The 18,206-nt window shown below is 40.3% G+C and overlaps 1 long non-coding RNA gene across 1 annotated transcript; it reads left to right on the forward strand.

Annotated features, from left to right (window-relative positions):
- The first annotated feature begins 1,230 nt into the window (after window positions 1-1,230).
- LOC144889783 (uncharacterized) lies at window positions 1,231-17,752 on the forward strand. The gene is made up of 3 exons (XR_013622067.1): window positions 1,231-1,319; window positions 1,482-1,537; window positions 17,390-17,752. It is a non-coding gene; the product is annotated as an uncharacterized LOC144889783 (long non-coding RNA).
- The last annotated feature ends 454 nt before the right edge of the window (window positions 17,753-18,206 follow it).

The raw sequence follows: 18,206 nt of genomic DNA on the forward strand, positions 1-18,206 counted from the left end.
TGTAAGGGAAATTATTTTGGTGTCCTGTATCTCGTCGTGCTAGTTGGTGAACACGGTACATTTAAGGGAAATGATTTTCTGTCATTCTTCTGAGTGGTTGCTTCTCCTTCCCCGTATTTTTGTTCATTTTATTGTTTTTTTCCACTCTCTTGAGTTGTGGGCCTTCCTTGAGTGGTATTACATTTATCATCATCATCATTGGAATGTCTGTTGTAAAGATACGGACATCAAGTCCGTATCTTGACGCAGAGAGCATCAAGCACCATCTTTTTATACCAGGCAACGGCAACGGCAAGTCGGCAACGCACTAACGCAGACCTTGCTCGGCCCCACCCACAGCAACCTCTCTCGGCCCCGCCCAAAGCTGCCTCGCTCGGCCCCGCCCACAGCGATCTCGCCCGGGCCCGCCCACAGCGACCTCGCTCGGTCCCGCCCACAGCGACCTTGCTCGGTCCCTCCCACAGCGGCATCACTCCGCCCTACACGGCACTATCGATATATTATTCGTACAATGCCAGGTACTTCTGCTCGCTGAAAACAAATCTGTGTGAAACATGCTAAATCATGCTAAATGCTAATCATGCAGAAGTACCCGGCAAAAACGCAATCGCTCTGAAGTATGTGCGAACGCGTAACTGAGTTAATGGCGGCAACGAACATCACGTGATCGCTCTGAGCGAATCAGCGCGCTGCTCTGCTTCCGGTCAGATTCCGGTCATAATATTTCGCGCTGAGATAAAAATATGGTAAAAACATATTATGAAATAAATTTTTAGGTCAGCCATGTTCGTCCCAGGCTCAATGGCCATGTCTGTGCCAAATATCAAGTACGTGAGCCTCTCCGTTTAGGAGTCTATCGGTAACATTACACACACACACACACACACACACACACACACACACACACACACACACACACACACACTGTGTTTTATATATATAGATAAACCAATAGACTTCATATTCATTGTTGAGTGAAGAGGGTTTGTTTTTTGGTTAACAAAGAAAACTTCTGTATTTTAAAGCATATTTTATTTCATGAATCAAAATGTATTTTATTCGTTCAGAGTGAAGTCTTGGTTATTGCATAAGAGATTGATTGTTTGGAAGATGCTTATGCTTATTTGGTAAATGCGAGTACAGTATTTGAGTGCGATGATGCTTTTGGATTCTGTCACGAATACATTTGTTTTGTTACTTCACAGGGAGATGTCAGCAATAGCTTCGTGTACAAACCACCACCATGTGCAGACAAGCAATTGACTTCCCTTTTGACCGGGATGCTTCGGGTCAATCCAAAAGAAAGACTCACTATGAACGTGAGGGTTTGATACCGTTTTCGACGATTTGATTTGCATGAACAAGTATGTTCACACATGCTGGGGTTGCTGACCTGTTGCTGTGGAGCACAATACTGTTGTTCACTTGTGAAGGTGTTTCCTGATCGTGTTTATATTTGATTCCAACACATTGTTTTGCAGAAGATTTCAGAGCACGCGTGGTTTAAACAAAAAATTCCTTTTTACAAACTTGTAAGGTAAGCAGCCGCCCTTTTGCACTCTTTTAATATCTTCTGTTCGTGTTGTTTCTCTGCAAGATGGAAGAGCAAATGATGTATAATGGAAGAGCATGTAAGAGCAAATGATAGAGAGCATGAACTGACAACAGGGCAGCAGGGAAAGTAATGGACAAAATAAACATAAACTTCCAGTTCTGGGTCTGAGTGCGCTAGACTTTGATCCTCTTTCCAGTTTATCAAAGCTAAGTTTTCAAATCGGATCCGTTGTGCCATCAACAGCGCCTTCACAAAGTATTCACACCCCTTGACTTTTTTTCACATTTCGTTGCATTATAGCCTGAAGCTGAGATTTTTTTTCTCATTGATCTGCACATAATACCCCATAATGTCAAAGTGGAATTTCTTTTTCGAAATTTTTACATATTAATTAAAAATGAAAGCTGAAATGTCTTGAGTAAATAAGTATTCAACCCCTTTGCTATGACACTCCAAATTGAGCTCATGTGCATGCAATTGCCGTTGATCTTCCTTGAGATGTATCCATAACTTTATTGGAGTCCAGCTGTGGCCAATTTAATTGGTTAGACATGATTTCGAAAGAAACACACCTTCTATACAAGGTCCCAGAGTTGGCAGTGCATGTTGGAACAGGAACTCCACCATGAAGTTCGAGGAACTGTCCATAGAACTCTGAGATAGAATTGTGAGGAGGCATAGAACAAGAACGTAAAAGTCCTTGAGTGGCCCAGCCAAATCCTAGACTTGAATCCCATTGAGAATCTGTGGAAAGACCTGAAGATTGCTGTTCACCGATGCTCTCATCCAACTTGAAAGACCTTGAGCAAATCTGCAAGGAAGAATGGGAGCAAGTCCCCAAATCCAGATGTGAAAAGCTGTTACAGACATACCCAAGAAGACTCAAAGCTGTAATCGCTGCCAAAAGTGCTTATGCGAGGGTATTAACTCAGGATACTCAATATGAATGTAAATTACATACCGTTGGACCCCGACATTCGCGGTTGATAAAATGCAACCTGCCTCTACATTTGCGGCCCTGTGTCCTACATATTCGCGGTTTTTGGCGGATGCAGAAATTTTTTCCCGCCCACCCACGGACTGACTTGGTACTAAGTTGATTATCCCTTTTCACCTACGGGTTAGGGATCCCAAGTTAATATTATTAGTATTTTCTGTTTCAGGAAAAGCCTGGTTCACAGAGATGATTGCAAATTCTCCGCATGGGGAGGAGTGGGAGGGGGGGGGGGGGGATGCTTATAGATGCGATATGACATGGGGAGTTGGGTTGCTTGGTTTGTTACATAATTATTTTATTTATTTTTGATCGGGAACCGAGTGATTATTTAATTAGCCATCTATTGTTTAGTTTGAAGTCTCCTGATTCCTTTAGTCCGCACAAGATTAATGTGTAATATATGGGGTGTAAGTCTTGCGCCGATCAGCGAGACTGGTTCATAAAACGTAAGTGAAAATGAACTTTTGTTTTGAATCTAAAATAAAATGAAATTCTAACACTAGGCTGTGATACCAGTACATTTGAAATGATGCAATTTAAACTCAACATTTATATTCGTAAGATAATACAGAACACCGTATCATCCTTCAAGCCATTACAGTTAAAACGTTCAACTATTGCCGGGGTCATGATGGGCTTTGGGAATCAAGCAAGATCGAAGCACAAACTGTTCGTTTTCGATAAAGTAACATGACACTCGCAGCAAAAGAGTAAGCCAAACTTTTGGAATTTTATTTGTAAGAATTTAATGAAAACTATAATCATGTGCATTAGTGTTTGTAAAAACGTTGACATTTTCTCTGATGAAAAAACATTTCCCACCAGCTTCGCACACATCACTTCTGAAAGCAACTTCCACATGCCATGCGTAAAATCATGTCCACCACTCTCAAACCATTTCCCACCGGCTGTGCATGTCAAGGCTCTACCCTTTTGCCCCATTTCCCCCCGGGTCGGAATGAGCCCCTTCTTGAGTCGGATCAAGATATACAAGACATTTATTCAGATACAAGACCATATACCGTCACGTGAAAAAGTAAGTACACCCCATGTAAAGTTTTGACTTTTTCAACACATTTCAACATACAGCTATTTGATCTTCATTTCAACAATATTGATAGATAAAGGTGATATAATATAACAAATATCATGAAACATTTACATTTTGTAGTCCATTGTATAATTTAAATAAACATAAATGGAAATTTCGCATGTGGAAAAAGTAAGTACACCCTTACATTTATCACTACTTCAAATACCTAAAATTAGAATCAGGTGCACCAGCTCAGGTGCAAATGATTAGAACATCGTTAGAGAGGATCTTGGAGGAACCTGTCTTATTTAAACCTCAGACATTTCGTTTGGTTTGCTCTTTGTTGTTGAAGTGTGCGGCATCACCATGCGTAGATCAAAAGAGCTCTCTGAGGCCTTCAGAAAGAAGGTTATAGATGCCTACGAGTCTGGGAAGGGATTTAAAAAGATCTCCAAACAATTTGAAATCACTCATTCGACTGTCCGGAAGATCATCTACAAGTGGAGAAGATTCCAAACAACTGCCAACTTGTTCAGGCCAGGCCGCCCCAGCAAGTTCAGCCCGAGAGCAGACCGCAAGATGCTGAAAGAGTCTTGAAGAACCCCAGAATGTCATCACGGTACCTACATGTAGCTCTTGCCACTGTTGATGTCAAAGTGCACGAGACTACCATTAGAATGAGGCTGCACAAATTTGATCTACATGGGAGGTATGCCAGGACACCTTTGCTGTCCAGAAAGAACATCAGGCCAAGAATAAAGTTTGCCAATGAACACCTCGGCAAAGACCAGCACTTCTGGAACAATGTGCTCTGGACAGATGAGTCGAAGGTAGAGCTATTTGGCCACAGTACCAGAAGACATGTTTGGCGAAAACCAAAGACAGCATTTAACCACAAGAACCTGATACCAACTGTAAAGCATGGTGGTGGAAATATTATGGTTTGGGGCAGCTTTGCTGCATCAGGGCCCGGGCAGCTCACCATCATAGAATCCACTATGAATTCTTCATTGTACCAGAGGGTGCTTGAGGATAATGTGAGGCCATCTGTCGGAAGGTTGAAGCTCAACCGAAGGTGGACCTTACAACATGACAATGACCTTAAACATACCAGTAAATCCACCAAGGAATGACTGAAGAGAAAGAAATGGAGGGTTCTGGAACGGCCTAGTCAAAGCCCGGATCTAAATCCCATCGAGATGTTGTGGGGGGATTTGAAACGAGCTGTGCATGTGTCAGGGAATTTGTACTGGGGGACTCACAGGACTCCAAAGACCGGACACAGGTTACAAAAGGTCTAGTTTATTAAACTGTATTCACTTCATCCAATTACCAAAATGATACCGCATAATATAATGGATCAGGTTAACTCTTTTCGCTGGTCCTTCTCTCCATCCGACACTCCCGTTCGGTCAGCGCTTCACGTAGCAAGTCCTGTCGACTCCACGTTTGCTCTAGTTTATATGGACGAACTGGACTTAATCCTCTGTCCGCTGAAACGTTAATCCTTCTTCCGCTGATGCCCCGAGGTCATGTATTGCACCAAGCCCTGGCATCAACTCGCTCCCCTCCTGCTGTGATTTCCATTTACACAGTAGGAGGGTGCTCCAGCCTGGGGCTGTGACCAGGTGGACAAGAGATTACCATGTTCGGGCACATTCCTGACACTCATTTACGAACTCGGCTTTCACAGAGGTTGCAGGTAAAATGTATCAGCTTCGTTACCAGTCTTAATCAATAAGTTACCAGTGCCAATCAATAAGTTACACTGAATTACACTTCCACAATTCCCTCATCTTTTTGTTTTTGTTTATATTAACCATTAATCTAAACATCAATATAAGTAAACAATCAATCACTACAAGTAAACATCATTACAAGTATAAGTAAATAATCAATCACTTTGGTAATCAAATTCCCTTAGGCATACACCGTCATCCTGCAAGAATCACAAAACATTTCGTTGGTCATTGACTCCTTCCATATTGTTCAATCTATTGCATTTGCATCACAAATATATTTTCAAAACAACACTTCACCATCACCAAGATACAACAATTTCACTTCATTTTCAAGTTTTGTAAAGCATCTGCACCATCTGGCAAAAACGTTTGCCTCCACACAAATGTTGACTTTGTTTGAAAGGAAGGGCTGATCACTTGTGTTTGAATCCAGGTATGAAACATTTTCTCCTAATGTCTTCATAGCTCCTGCACTACTTCGTGTAGGATTTCGCTGTTGTGGTAACATTGCGGAGTCATAGACTGACCCTGCTCTCCTTGTAGCATTCTTGCCACTTTTTGCTGTGAACCATAATGATTCCTTGAACAAGGCCTTCGCCCAGTTGTAGTCGACTTGCCTCCTCCCTCATTATGAGTGGGCAGCCAGTATTGGTGTGACGTTGATTGGCCAGCAAGATGTGGAACAGGGATGCCGGATGCATCCACAATGATGTTGGGACCATGGTGTTCAGGTCATTCATGGTCCTTACCAGGAGCAACCAGCAGAATCGTGCACAGCTGTTGTGACAAGGGCACAGCCGTTTTTTTTTTGCAGCTCCATGCTGGTTCCCCGGGCGTTGGTGAAGTAATAACATATGTCCCCGCATTTCACAGAGGTTGCAGGTAAAATGTCGTTGTCCTGCAACTTCTGATGTGATGAATGTTCGAAGCCTTCGAACAAGAGTAAGTGATCGCCTTTCTTTCATATGTTGCAGTGTGATCCAGGCAAATGGTCACATAAATTTCCTTGGTGAAGGTAAGCATTCATCTCCAAGTTACACGGGAGAATGTCTTCATCATTCTTTGAGAAAGAGGGTGTATGCCATGATTAACTTCATTTTTAGCCACAAATTTTCTTTCTCGAACTTCTTCCCAATTCCGTTAGCACTCCCTTCAAAATGTGATCTCGTCTTATCCTTATGCTCAGTCACATCTGAATCTGCTTTCCGCACACACTGAATCAGATAGGGTACATCTTACCATGAAATCAGCATAATCATGTATATCTTCCGATAGTTTCACATTCAACAATTTGCTGTTTTTCCTTAACACAAAAGTTATATTCATTTATATGCGTCACACAAATAATATTCAATCAGGTATGTATTTTATTACTAAACTAAGAATAGCATCCACAATTGCTTTCAGGTTAATATAGTTCAAAAATTAACTCATGCAGGTATTTTAGCACTACTCTAAGAAAATCAATTGTATATGATTACAATCACAAACGGGAATACCTAATTCCCAACAACAATTTTCCCAAACCAACAAATTAAGCATAATGTATTATTACCATAATTCCTCTCCACTTTTTCTTTTCCCTCTTTTTCCCTTAACAGTGTGGCACTTGTGGTGATATGAGTTCACTGATATTGTAATTGACACAACTCATAACATTGTCGTTATGCCATTATCTTAATTCTACTGTTTATGTCACCATAAAAGTCTTCCTTTTCTGGATCCACATTTCTTTCCTCATTTGTCACTTCATGCGTTATCATCGTGTTGTTGGTTACCTTATTCAAACACACCGTCACTAAGGCTTTCAAGCAAGCCACCACTAAAACAATTGCCAATATAACTACTAAACCAACAAACAAGTCTGCTACTCTTTGTAGACATTATATACCAAACTAACAAGCTTCCTAAAAGGTAAATAAAGAAAATCCCTTAATATGTAACATAATCAGATTATTTGTCTTACAAATGATCCCCCTATCTCCCGGGGTTGAACTCAATCCCCTGATCATGAGTGTAGTTGTGATACATTTTTCACTCATGTTGTATTAATATCAGCAGGTAATTGTATGTCATGTAGGCAAATAAATGTCACTATCCCAAGTAGGAATATCACATGTTGAAAATGTAGTGTTTATCAATGCAAGGGGTGTTAAAATGTAATTCAAATGACTGTAAATCACTACTATCATTTATCTACCACTGAATGTTCTGCTGGGCTGCTAGGTGCAGCCTCATTTTCTGTGGGATCGTCCACCTTAGCCCCATGTGCTTGTTTGCAATGAGGGGCATGAATCCAACTTTCTATTTTGGGTCCATCTTTGTTTCTATTCTTATCAATCTCCTATGGTTTATCAATTCGTTCCAAGATACCGCAACCAAAGGTTTTAACCAAAGCTCTACCAAACTATTTCCAATTTGAACAAAAATGCCAGTGAAACAATGATTCGAAGGATTAACTTCAAGGGGTCAATAAATTTATTCTATAGCCAGATCTAATTTTCCCATCCAATAGTTTGCCTTGCCACATGTCATATTATAACACCTTAATAAACCTTCGAAAAAATGTTTCCCATCTCAACAAATTTCCTTTTTTACAAATAGCCATGTGTAACTTACGTATTTAACTACAATTTCCTCTCAATTTGTTTGGCCTAACTGGCCGCAAAAGTGGCTGCCAGCATGCAGTACCGTTTTTTATCTACCAAGGAAGTGTTCCACACAAGACCTCTACCAAAATGTTGTTTGTAAAAACAAATCTGGGATTTCTGATTACATGGATGCACACTCTCAGGACATTTTCAGGCTGCTGTTAACAATCCACTACGATGACTTAATTCCTTTACCCACAATCAAATAATTAGTACAAATTGAGGATATTATCCCTATCACATTCTTTTATAGATTCATTATGTTGGATCTAATTTTTTCCAATAATTTTCCACTGCTGTAAGGCGGAACAATAGCTCTCATAAGTCTTAGTAATATCGTACTTAATTTGCCCAGCAGAGAATAATTTATTTACTATCCTTTCTCATCTGTTAACCAGTGACTTTGTTTGAACTCCAGAACTGAAAACCCACAATAGTTCAAACCAGCAAAATTTTCTTTACTCTTTTCCCATATCATCTATGCCTAAAACACATCCATACATACAGCACAATTTATATGCTGATAAAATTCAAGTTTATATATATAAAATCCATGAGCAGAGTATTCTGGGAAGTCAGTGTAAGACCTCTCCCAAATTTGGATGATTTTGTACTTCCTCATTTCCTTTTATGAAGCTCATATCCATAAATAGATGTTATTCTCATATACATTCTATCAAAAAATGGAATCCCAAAATTACTCACAATTTTACTATGAATTAATGGCTGCTCATAACCCAGCACATCAAATTTTTTTTATATTCCATTTCCCTTGACAAAAGAGATAATGTTCATAATCAAATTATATTTCTATTTTATTTTACGGATTCTCTGGATATTCAATCCCATCCACATATCCCAATCCCATCCACATAAAACTATCCATTTCCAGACAGGCACACTGTCGGTGTCAACAATCTTGTAAGATTGATACACAAAAACACACACACACATGCATTATGCATATTTGTTTGCGTTGGAACCATTATTTACAGATCAGATGGGTGTCAATTTTATTTCAATTTCATAAAATTTGTCAATCAAATTCAAAATGCTTATAGACAAATAAACCAAAAGTCCATTCTTAGAAAACCTCATGATGTCACATTGAAATTACCCTTTCAGCCTTCACAATAATCTATCCAAATTTTGACTACACACCCATTTGCATGTCAGTCGACCATTGACCTATCAATCGTGCGGAACAATAGTCCGAAATTCCCACCTGATCATCATGTGACTCTTGTCACTTGGTTTGCCAAAAATTGCAACGCAATTGTTCCAAACTTTGTAAATTTAAAATTGCTGTGCCCAAAATAGAAGATCCAATTTTGGCATTTGATCAATTAATTATTAATTTGTTAACAAGCAAAAAAGAAAAAATGAATCATTCTTGCTCTGAAAACTTTTCAGACACAAGAATCATCGACAGTTATTCATGTTTGTCCAGTAATCGAATCTGTTGAGGCCAATCATCATTTGGGATTTGCAGCAATGAAGGCCTAATCATTGTCTGAGGTACCGGTAAGCACTGGTACCCTTCATCTTGGTTTGCCCCATGACCTTGTCTTCCTGTTGACATACGGACATCTTCTTCTCCAATGTCCCATCTTTCCACACTCGAAACACCGGTTTCTGTCGTTGTCTGATCTGTGCGCCTGTGCACTTGTATTGCTGGGCTGCATCTCTACATCCCTGAGTTGCCACTGCAATCTCTCGTTATCTCCTGAAACACGAAAAAATTCTCTGTACCGTCCTTTTTGGGGAGACAACTGGAAATCAGATGGGACAACTGTCACTTTCATTCCTAATTTCGAGGGCAGTTGTGCATTTGTCTCCTCCACTGTATCCTGTATCCTTTTTATTTTAAGTTCTAGTTCCGTTATCCGTTCTTGCTGTTCCCGTTGTCTGGATTCACCATCCCAAAGATGGAATGCAAGCCAGTCTACCGTTAGATTCTGTCTCTTCCTGGCTTTCAATCTTTGTTCCAATCTTTCCAATCGACTTCGCTCAAATGTACCATCTCTTGGAAACTCCTCATCATGTCCCTTTGTCCACAAATACCAATTCTCGACCTGCCTTATAGCTTCTGCACCATAACGGTCGTACATATGATGTGTACAAGTACCTTTTTGTGGAATCTCTTGTTGTCCTTGTGTATTCTTGCAGGCTCCATTTCCCATTCTGCCTTTTATCAAAGTAGCGTTGGATGTGTTGTAGTTTGTTCCTCTAAAGCTTCACTCGTACCTCCAGGAAGGGTCTCTCCACCTGTTCACACGGTGATTTCCAGAGAATCTCCCTCAGCCGTGGCTTTTGCACAATCCAATCTCACAGATCAGTATTTGCAGATGAGCCGGAGGGTCAGTATGAAATGGGTGAATCCTCAGGTGTCCGCTCTGTTGACGGGGAAATCACACAATGGTAACCGCACATATATATCTGTATATAAACTCACCACCTTGCTCAATATTCCCAGGTTGTCTCCACATTGTTAATATCACGCAAAGATATCAAAGCTTCTTTCTTGAGACCGCATTTTCATCAATCAAACAATCAATATATTCAATTCAATTTATTCAGTTCAATTTATGCAATTAAATTCAATCAATTAGATTCAATCAATTAACAATTCAATCAATTATTCAATTTCAATTAATTCATCAATATTCATCAATAAATCAAATTAATCATTTTGAATGACTCCTTGCATAAGCCCTTTCCCCAATGATGTCAGGACAGGTCCATCCATTGACTGAGATCGACTCATCGGTCGTCACCTCTGGTTCGTACCTCATGTCAATTGATGAATCACCGTCCTGTCCTAGGGTCATATCTGACATATTTCCCCATTTTGCCTGGTCTCCACAAATTTTCTTTGCAACCACTAAAGGCAACTCATCCTTCATTCGTGAGACAGCCAAAATGGATGGCAGATATTAAAGTTCATTGGGAAAAATATCTCATCATTTTTCTTTTAATAGTATCCAAAATCTCTTGGCAATATAAATTTCGTAAAACTCCTGAAATAAGACTGTAAAATTTCTTCAATCATGCTAAATTTTGAAACTCCATCGCTTGTAACACCCAATTTATCCCATAGGGCTTGAAAGTTCTTTCCCAAGTTCATGCAGCATTCTGCATTTGAACCCTATGATATCATTCATAATAATCATCATGATTTTATAGTCATGGTCCTATCATAATCATCTATTTAAAACGAACATTTCCTTTATCACCACAGCTATGTGGTATAATCAACAATAGAATAAAACTGTACATAGCAACAGGCTACCTCATGGCCACTTAGTATACCTATTGACAATAAGTCATAACAATATCGAATAATCACTGAACAATTCAAAAATCGCTTCCCCTGCTCCAGCCGCAGCATCCGTGATATTTGTTTGCTCATTCCCTATTCCTGATTCGTCATCAAGGATCTCCATCATCACACAGCGTACTTAATTCCGCATTTTAATGAGAATTCAACAGGAATTTACGACTCAAAGGAAAAAGAACGAGCAGACCTTTTGCAGGATGATCGTTACAAAATCGTTACATATATTAAAGTATTTCTAATGTCGACAAATCATATCTTAATTCTTGCAAGATTTGGTTCTTTGAATAAATCACAGCACCGGGAGAACCAGCTCCAAAAATGGATCTTTGTGTTTATTCAGCACCCTAGTAATTGGTTCTTTGTGTACTAATTACACAGCACCCAGGCCCCGCTCATATGGATCTTTGTGCAGCGCTACACAGCACCTGAGCAAAGGGGGTTTCATCTACATTTTCCCTATCTGGTGTACCATCCGTGATATTTGTCTGCTCATTCACTATTCCTGATTCGTCATCAAGGATCTCCATCATCACACAGCGTACTTAATTCCGCTTTTTAATGAGAGTTCAACAGGAATTTACGACTCAAAGGAAAAGAACGAGCAGACCTTTTGCAGGACGATAACTGGAATTAGTCGTGAAAATATATCCAAAATACTCAAAATAGACACCCACAAAAATAAACAACAAACCCAAACAAACCCAAGGTCGACCATATTACACAATAAATTACATCATTTCAGCATCGTATTGATTGCTGAAATATTCCAGGGTTTATACACACCTCAAAAGAGGTATGCGTGGTGTTGCCCCCTCCCACGTTTATTCCAGGGTTTATACACACCTTAAAAGAGGTATGCGTGGTGTTGCCCCCTCCCACGTTTATTCCAGGGTTTATACACACCTTAAAAGAGGTATGCGTGGTGTTGCCCCCTCCCACTTTTAATTCCTCATTAAATCGTTTCCATTTAAAAAACATCGCCTTTACTGCTCCAGTCGCAGCATTTGTCACTTTGTTTGCTCATCCGCATGACCAAAACGAAATAAAGGGAGCTCAACCATTACACTGCGCTTTTAATGGCGCATGCCATAGAAACTCAACGCAATTTCGACTCGGCCAGCAAACGAGCAAATTGTGCAGGATGTTAACTGGAATTAGTCGTGAAAAATATATCCAAATTCACAAAAATACACACCCACACAAATAAACAACATTTATTCCGTTTAACAGAACAAACATTTCCTCTATCATGACATGCATGTCTTCAAAATTATATGCCCAAGAGAAAAAGTAAAATTAATTAAAACTGCGGGCAGTGATGATCCGGGGACCATACCGCTCCATCCTGATTGGACGAGTGCGTGCTAGAGTCGTTAACAACGACAGTCCAGATCCGATTGTTCAAAATTTCAACTCAATCGATCGAAAAATGAACGCAGGGATGCATTTTAAAGGTGCAGTGGCACTAACTGAGTTGCCACGAATATGGCCACGAAATTGCCAATATGGCCATCACAAAATATTTTCCTTAATCAATTGGCTCATAGCATAACCAATCTGCAAGTATCTCATCCGAAGATGTATCTCTGAGGAATTTTAATTAAATAAGTCATTTATAAATCAACGAGTTAATTTATTAAATGATTAATCAATAAATCAATATTTCCTTGACAGCCACATCACTTGGTCAGTGTCATGTCCAAATATCAGCTTCCTTACTCAAAAGGTGCCTGAGTTAATGTAATGTAATTACTGTAATAAGATTACTGCAATTACTGTAATGATTACTGTAATTACTGTAATTACCGGAACTGTAATTACTGTAATTACCTCAGGTAATTACCCTAATGTAATTACTGTAATGTAATAAGAAATGTAATTAATTAAATAAGTACTTCATTAATCGTTAATAATGAAATAATTCCTGAATTCTCATTCGATTCACTTGACATTCGAATGTCCCCAAAACGTTGGAGCAAAACGTTGCAACAACGAAAGTGAAACGTTGTAGCGACGTTGTGGAAACGTTAGCAAAACCCAACATTTGAATGTTCCCATTCATTCCAACAACAAGTTCCAACAACAAGTTCCAACAACAAGTTCCAACAACAAGTTCCAACAACAAGTTCCAACAGCAAGTTCCAACAACAAGTTCCAACAACAAGTTCCAACAACAAGTTCCAACAAGTTCCAACAGCAAGTTCCAACAACAAGTTCCAACAACAAGTTCCAACAACAAGTTCCAACAAGTTCCAACAGCAAGTTCCAACAGCAAGTTGCAACAACAAGTTCCAACAAGTTCCAACAACAAGTTCCAACAACAAGTTCCAACAGCAAGTTCCAACAGCAAGTTCCAACAACAAGTTCCAACAGCAAGTTCCAACAACAAGTTCCAACAACAAGTTCCAACAACAAGTTCCAACAAGTTCCAACAACAAGTTCCAACAGCAAGTTCCAACAAGTTCCAACAACAAGTTCCAACAACAAGTTCCAACAAGTTCCAACAGCAAGTTCCAACAACAAGTTCCAACAACAAGTTCCAACAACAAGTTCCAACAAGTTCCAACAGCAAGTTCCAACAACAAGTTCCAACAGCAAGTTCCAACAACAAGTTCCAACAGCAAGTTCCAACAAGTTATTATCACATTGCAATGACCTCTAAACATTCCGAAACCAATATCCCATTAAAAAATCCCATTAAAATCCCATATTTTATCACCCTTTGCATTGTTGAAAGCAATTAATTCCATAACTTAATATTACCTCAATTTATATATACTAGGGCGTGCCCGCACGTACGTGCTCGCCCGTACGTGCTTGCAAAAACATGCGTGCAAACAACAACAACAAAACTTTGAAACCACGTGGCAGTAACGACCACAGAACCACCCTCCTATTTGCATGGAATGGTTTGGTCCATTCGCAAAGCCAAAACGAACGACCACAGAACCACCCTCCTATTTGCATGGAATGGTTTGGTCCATTCGCAAAGCCAAAACGAACGACCACAGAACCACCCTCCTATTTGCATGGAATGGTTTGGTCCATTCGCAAAGCCAAAACGAACGACCACAGAACCACCCTCCTATTTGCATGGAATGGTTTGGTCCATTCGCAAAGCCAAAACGAACGACCACAGAACCACCCTTCTTTGTCAATTCAGATTCACTTTTGTGCAACTGCTCAACTTCCTCGTCAATTTCTTGCATCGTATCCAAATCACCGTCTTCCATTTTTAATTTCTCTTCAATTTTCAACTTCTTTCCCTTTCTAGTTTCTTTCGATGTAGGGCTGGGTTCTTTTTTTTTTTAGGATCATGTTGCATCGAGCATTATTTTCCAAAACAGTGTGAACATTAACCCACACCAAAACCTCTGACATCCCACCATTAACACCTATTGTAAGCGTGCCGAATCAGTAAGCATCACCCCTTCTATGAGCCTCGACCAGAGGGTGGTTGTTACTCACAAACACCATTTCCTGTAATTATCTCTCACTAGGGCATGCCCGTACTATATATATATCTAAAATTATATCCCCCGCCGAGCAAGTCGCTGGCTCCAAGTCGAGTGCTTTGAACAAAAAAAGAAGTACTCTAAACGGTGGTTTTTTATTCAACCGTGAAGCATGTCTCACAGGCTTCTTGATGGACCTGGACAAAATTTGATGCAATTTTTTTCTCAATCGCCATCTTTCATCATAATTCTGGACCGGCATGAGGGGGGGTTGTCTGTCATGAATTTATAGGCATGGCGGGAAAACTGAAAAAAAATTATTTATTTAAAACGGGTGTACACGATTGTACACGTGTACGGACGGACCTTACCGAACCGGCAAACAAGTCGCTTCATGCACATCAGTGGTGCGTTTCTTCGTGGCGCGTGTCAGAAGAATTACACAGCGCAGGAAAAATACGTATTTACAGAAATCGTTAAAAAAAAACTCGGATAATCGCTAAAATCGTTGTGGCCGGTGTACCATATTGGAAATATATATATATAAATATAATTCCGTTTCCCGGTTCCCTGTCGCTCGCCGAGCGCCGATCAAGTCAAGTGCTTCGAACAAGTGCAAAAAAAAAAGTAGTACTTTATCCGTGTTCGGGTGGGTAAACGAGTGTACCGGCCTTACACGTCCTGGAAGCAAGCGGTCGCAAGGTGCACACTTGCTCCGCCCGCTTCCAGGTCACAGTAAGGCCCTTTAATAACCAGCGCAAAAATACGTATTTACAGAAATCATTTAGAAAAAAAAAACGAATAAATTGCTACAGTCGTTTATCGAAATCCCATTCGTGATGGCTCACGCCACCTATATCGCGGCATCGGTGCGCAAAGAAGCCCCAGTCCACCTGCTCCCCCATGTATGTACCCATAACTTCCAAGTTCGTAAATCATATTGGACCAAACAAGACACACTCACCTTTTAAAGAAGACTTGTTTGTGTGTACAATTGATGTCAGCGGTGCCTCCAAGATTGTCAGGGAATTTGTACTGGGGGACTCACAGGACTCCAAAGACCGGACACAGGTTACAAAAGGTCTAGTTTATTAAACTGTATTCACTTCATCCAATTACCAAAATGATACCGCATAATATAATGGATCAGGTTAACTCTTTTCGCTGGTCCTTCTCTCCATCCGACACTCCCGTTCGGTCAGCGCTTCACGTAGCAAGTCCTGTCGACTCCACGTTTGCTCTAGTTTATATGGACGAACTGGACTTAATCCTCTGTCCGCTGAAACGTTAATCCTTCTTCCGCTGATGCCCCGAGGTCATGTATTGCACCAAGCCCTGGCATCAACTCGCTCCCCTCCTGCTGTGATTTCCATTTACACAGTAGGAGGGTGCTCCAGCCTGGGGCTGTGACCAGGTGGACAAGAGATTACCATGTTCGGGCACACTCCTGACACTCATTTACGAACTCGGCTTTCACAGAGGTTGCAGGTAAAATGTATCAGCTTCGTTACCAGTCTTAATCAATAAGTTACCAGTGCCAATCAATAAGTTACACTGAATTACACTTCCACACATGCAAGAAACCCCTCAAACATCGCACAGCTGAAAGAATTCTGCATGGAGGAGTAGGCAAAAATTTCTCCCAGTCGATGTCAGAGACTGGTAGACAGTTATAAGAAACGCCTACTTGAGGTTGTTTCTGCCAAAGGGGGCAATACCACCTATTAGAGCCAAGGGTGTACTTACTTTTTCCACATGCATAATTTGCATTTATGTTTATTTAAATTCTACAATGGACTACAAAATGTTAATGTTTCATGATATTTGTTATATTATATCACCTTTATCTGTCAATATTGTTGAAATTAAGATCAAATAGCTGTATGTTGAAATATGTTGAAAAAGTCAAAACTTTACATGGGGTGTACTTACTTTTTCACGTGACTGTACATGGCACCATGGTTCGCATTGGTTTCAGCTCCATACAGCCGAACACCAATGACGACCCTGAATTTTAATTTGCATTCACTTTTATACATTTTCAGAGAACAGAGAGACCTTCATAATATTCATGGAATCAAAAATATATCCTTTGTTTACTGCTTTGTAGGCAGAGAGATTGCGCAAGATCGAATAAGCTTTGTCAACAATCTCGCAAATTCCCACATTTAGACGTGAGTTAAATGGGACACAGTTGTCTTGAGATTCCGGTGAACTCTTCCACATGCACATAACAGTTTTAAAAGCATCTTCCACTTGTCACGCATAAAACAGTTGTTTGTGCGCATGAACCATCCCCCACCATGCCCATCGACATTTGCGTTTTTTCACGAAACAAGTTTTCAATTCCATTCGCAGTTTGCTTCGACATTCCCAGCTTTTGTGGGCATATTCGAGATTTTTGATTTTCCCCGATGAATCACGAACAGTCGGGAACCTATCCCCCTTTTTCCATCCATTTTAAATTCAGGCTGTAATGCAACAAAAAGTGAAAAAGTCAAGGGGTGAATACTTTCTGAAGGCACTGTATCTTTTCATCTTGGTTGTGTTTTTATGTAATTTTTACTGTTTTTAACCTTAACTCATTGTGGTGTTTTGTCCCTGGTGTTTGTCTAGCTAACTCACCTGAGATGACCTGAGATGATGGTGAGCAGCCACCCTCCAGAGGTGCGAAAAGAGCAGGAGGACCTAAAAGACACCCAGGGACACAGAAGACCCCAAGGACCCAGAAGACTGCAAAGACTCGACAGACTCCAAGGACCCAAAAGGCCAAAAAGATCCGGAGATTTTCGCTCTTTCACGAGCCTCGATTTTGATTACAAAAATATATATTTTCAAAAATAATTAAAACGAGAACTGCCACTTTACAACTGCTGGCAGTGATGACCGGTTTACTCCGCCTTCCCACTTTCATACCAGCCCGCTTTTGATACAACCCCACTTTCATTGGACATGCTTTGACACAACCCCCTTGGATAAAACCCCAATACACACACACACACACACACACACACACACACACACACACACACACATCAATACTTTCTACTTCCAACTCCACAATGCTGTTACATACTGCGCTCGTCGAATCTTCATGTCAAGGGTCCGACGAGAAGGTGGCAGCAAGGCACAGTCGATGTAGATGTACATGATTGATGTGTAGAACAACGACATGATGTCGAAGGGATGTAGATGTACATGTACCGCTCGCTTTGCATCATCATAAACACACTGAATCTGAGTATAGTTACAAAGGAGAGACTTCTCTTAAATCTTTCAAGTTTTAAAGCTTAATCAATGAGATAATAGGTGGCACCATGATATCGATGGGGAGCAATTTAAGTGACAAAACTTACCTCTCGTACTGCTTCTAATATCTTCTTGGATGTGTTGATGATTCTGATCATTAGTAAAATAAGTTGGGTTGCAGTGA

This window comes from Myxine glutinosa, chromosome 1 (genome assembly GCF_964187855.1).
Source record: "Myxine glutinosa chromosome 1, kmMyxGlut1.1, whole genome shotgun sequence".
Taxonomy (NCBI): domain Eukaryota; kingdom Metazoa; phylum Chordata; class Myxini; order Myxiniformes; family Myxinidae; genus Myxine; species Myxine glutinosa.